Raw genomic sequence first — 3,816 nt, forward strand, 5'->3', positions numbered from 1 at the left:
ATGGAGACATTATGGAAAAATAAATGAGGGGAAAAACGCTAAAATTATTGAGGAATTGTATGTTAGGCTCCTTAAAATGTATTCTATTTCTAATGTATCTTCTTGACTTGTAAAAAATTGTTATTTATTATTAAGAGATACCGTATTTAATGTTAAAATCGTAAAATACACCTAATTTATATTTGAAGTCCACTTTTACTATTTTATTATATATAATTTTATAAAAAATATCATGTATATATTGGATTGATATTATAGTTGAACATTAGTACTATATACTCCATAAATCTACTAGTAATACCAAGTTAATAACACATATTTATTAATTTATTATAGTTAATAATAAATTAGTATATATAGGTGTACTAGGATGATGTAAGCATGATATTAAAAAATTTGTTGAAAAAATTCTGGATTGTGAAAAATAAGTAGAAGAATTTCTAAAATTTATGTAGCAGAGAGAGAAAGACTTAAAATAATCTGGAAAACTAAAATAAGAGATCACATTGTTGTGTATGCTCCTAGTTGAATTCATTCAAGATCATCCACTGTCCTCGATCACGACAACGAGTTCACAAACTCTAGTTTCTTCCTCACATCCTCCAAATTCCCCGAATCTCGACAATGGCGCTCAATCGGAAGAATCGTCGTCATTTAACCAGACTGATCTGTTGAAAGCAGTAGAAATTTTTGAAAGAGGCTCCTTGGCTATTGCTCAGAGCTTCACCCCTCTCTATGACTCTCTCCGATTAGCCCTCTCCAAGGTTTGTTCAGCTCGCTTCTCTTAGATTATATTTCCGACATCCGTAATCGTTATGAGTCTTGTTGAATTTCGTAGTCTACTAGCTCTACAACCGATAACATGGAGTGTTTAAGTGACGCAGCTGGTCGAATTCAAGAATATGGTAACTTGCTTGTTTGTTTATGCGTTTGAATTCACAACAGATGAATTATTGTGCCTAACCTGGCTTTGTGATAGAATTTATGTTCTGCAAATCCTTGTTCAGTTATTCTATAATCTGATAAATTCAGTGAATAAGAAGTTGATTGTGCAACATTTTGGTGAGCAATTTGTGATTTTACTTTCATGTAAAGTTGGATGTTGGCTATGTCAGTCAGTAGATTCACATGATTAACGCTATATGTATACCAACATGGTTAATGATTCTGATTCATTCAGCTTTACTCTTGTTTTGTTTTTCGCAAAGCATGATACAAACTGAAGATGATATCTTGTTGTGAGAGACATTTGCATCAATTGAGGCATCGACTAAGGGAACCGTTTTGGAAATTCTTGCCTCAGGTATATATTATTGAAGCAGTTTCTCCAACTGTTCTTTGCAGCATCCTCTTAGTTGGTTTATGCTAATGTAACTGTGCATCAAGCTTCGTTGCTAACATTGTGATTTCTAAACAGATTAAATGGAGAAAGAAGGATGTTAATGTTTTGCCATGCAACTGTATCCTTTACATTTACATTATCTATTAAATACAACTTTCCTTTCCTTGATTGCCTTGACATTTTTCAGAAAGAACGTGGATCCTTGGATGTTGCTGTAAACAGGATGCTATCTTGGCACTTCTCATAAGCTGAAACTAGAGTGAGTAATTTATGTTGTTATTATGCCTTAAATTCATGTTTAAAAAGCTGGTAATTGGTCTATTTACAGATCTTCTATGATTGCTAATATTTTTTGAAAGGCAATGGATAGAGCCAGTTTTATTAATGTATTAAGCCCATTATGTAAATATGGCCAATCTATAGTGTCTAAGTAAGTATGGCTCATCTCTTGAAAAAGATATAGCCCATTTAAGTAGTAGAGATTTTTTTTTCTTCCTTTCAGAAAAGTAGTAGAGATTCTTCAATGGCAATACATTTAATTTCATCATAAATTATCTTTATCCTATTAATTACTGTAGTATCCTAGTCAAATGTTAATTAGTACAGTATTTATTAGTGTTTACTGTTATTTACTTGTTACATTTCAAGATTCAATCTCCCAATCCCTTCCAAATTTCTGCTCTCATATCCGCGAAACTCGTTTTGAATTGTCTGACATTTCTTAGTTTTTTATTTCTTCTCATTGCAGGTCCACTGCACCACAGAGATAGAGAGATGGAGAATATCTGAAACTTCTACTTGCTCTCCATGGTGTTATGTTATTATTGTTTCCTTTGCTTGTTTTTCAAACCAATTTGGAGGCTGTAGGGGAGAAAGATGCTCTGCTTGTGCTCAGATGGAAATTCCCCGTGCTTACTTGGAGACTTTGCCTAAGGTAACATAATATCATCCATGAATTTCAAACTAGCTACATTCATTAGTGCTTAATACTGTTTCTCATGTTAATTACTCGTTTGTTTACAGAAAGGCAAGGAATGTCTAGGTGACATTATCTACCGTTACATAACTGCTCAACACTTTTCACCCCAGTGTCTTTTTGATTGCCTCGACCTTTCCTCCATTTTATAGTCACATAGGATAAAGACTTTAAGTAGCTAACAAAACTCAATTTTATTGTTTAGAAGTAGAAGATAGATAGATAAATATCAGTAGACTAAAATAAATGGTTAAACGTTTAGTTTCTTCTCTGTATGCTTCATCTACCAGTAAGCTATAATGCTGCTCAAAGTGTCTTTGAAAAGTTTCAAGTAAACATGGTTATGTTTTTTTTTTCACTTTTCACCCCAGTGTCTTTTTGATTGCCTCGACCTTTTTTCAAATCCAGGCTTTCACTAAATACCTATTCGCGAGAAGCCATCATATTTATTATACTCCTGAGAATTAACTCGTGCTTTCTTTAGGTTCTAGTTCCACCGACTCGTGCTCCGTTTTAACTCTTGAAGACCTTAAGCAAATTGCCATCCTTTACCCTTTTTCCAAGGGTACTACCCTGGCACTTCCCGAGGAGAGCGGCAAAATGGCGTATAATTATGGTGGCTGGTTCGCGATCAGCAAACAGGCGATGGAAGGGGGCTTTCGTCTTCCTTTACTTCCGTGGGTGGTAGAGTATTTGAAAGCTACCCGTTTTAGTCCTACCTAACTTCATCCTATGTTCTGGCGCGCCGTCATGATCTATACTATGCGAGCGCAGGACATTGGTTCGATACCTTCGCCTACGCGTTTCAATTACATCTACACTCCCAGGAAAATTACTGAAAATACTGGCCTATACTCCGTGCGTATGTCGGCAGCCTTGGCTTGGAAGATGCCTACTAACGAAATTGTCTGGAAAAAAAGGTTTTTGATTCGACCTCCTCCCGGAGATACCTTCGCGTATCACATCCAGACGGGCGTGTTCCTCTCAGACCTCGTCCTGAACAAGGATTTCAAAGGTCGATTTGTCGCGAAATATATTGACTATCCGGATTCTTCTCTGCGGTGTTCGTACGCGAAGTTACCCCCCAGGCTTCCGGAATTGAGGGGACCCAGTCCCTCACATCCTCCCTCTGGTTGCACCTCTGTTAATGCTATTTGAAAAAGAAGATCTTGTTTTTACCATCTGACTCCTTTCTCTTGTGCAAGTTGCGACTACTTCGACCTTCTTGATTCTTTACGTAATTTGGACTCGAGGGCAGACAAGGGGGTGGCGAGCGTGGTCAAATCCGGTGGTAAGGGAGAGTCCGAAGAGACATGCAGTGTTCCTCAGAAGGGTAAGTCTACTGTCGATCCGTCGTCTCATTCGAAATCTTCGTCACGCGCTGGTGCTGGAGGATCGCGAAAGAGAAAAAAGGCCCGAGACATCTCCCAAGAAGGGGGCTTCCCGCGTAAAGAAGATTCACGAGGCCGGCTCGTCTTCAAAGCGAGAGGGCCCTTCG

Source organism: Phyllobates terribilis, unplaced genomic scaffold (assembly GCF_046119375.1).
Source record: "Phyllobates terribilis strain yellow unplaced genomic scaffold, ASM4611937v1 Scaffold_4133__1_contigs__length_64640, whole genome shotgun sequence".
In the NCBI taxonomy this organism is placed as follows: domain Eukaryota; kingdom Metazoa; phylum Chordata; class Amphibia; order Anura; family Dendrobatidae; genus Phyllobates; species Phyllobates terribilis.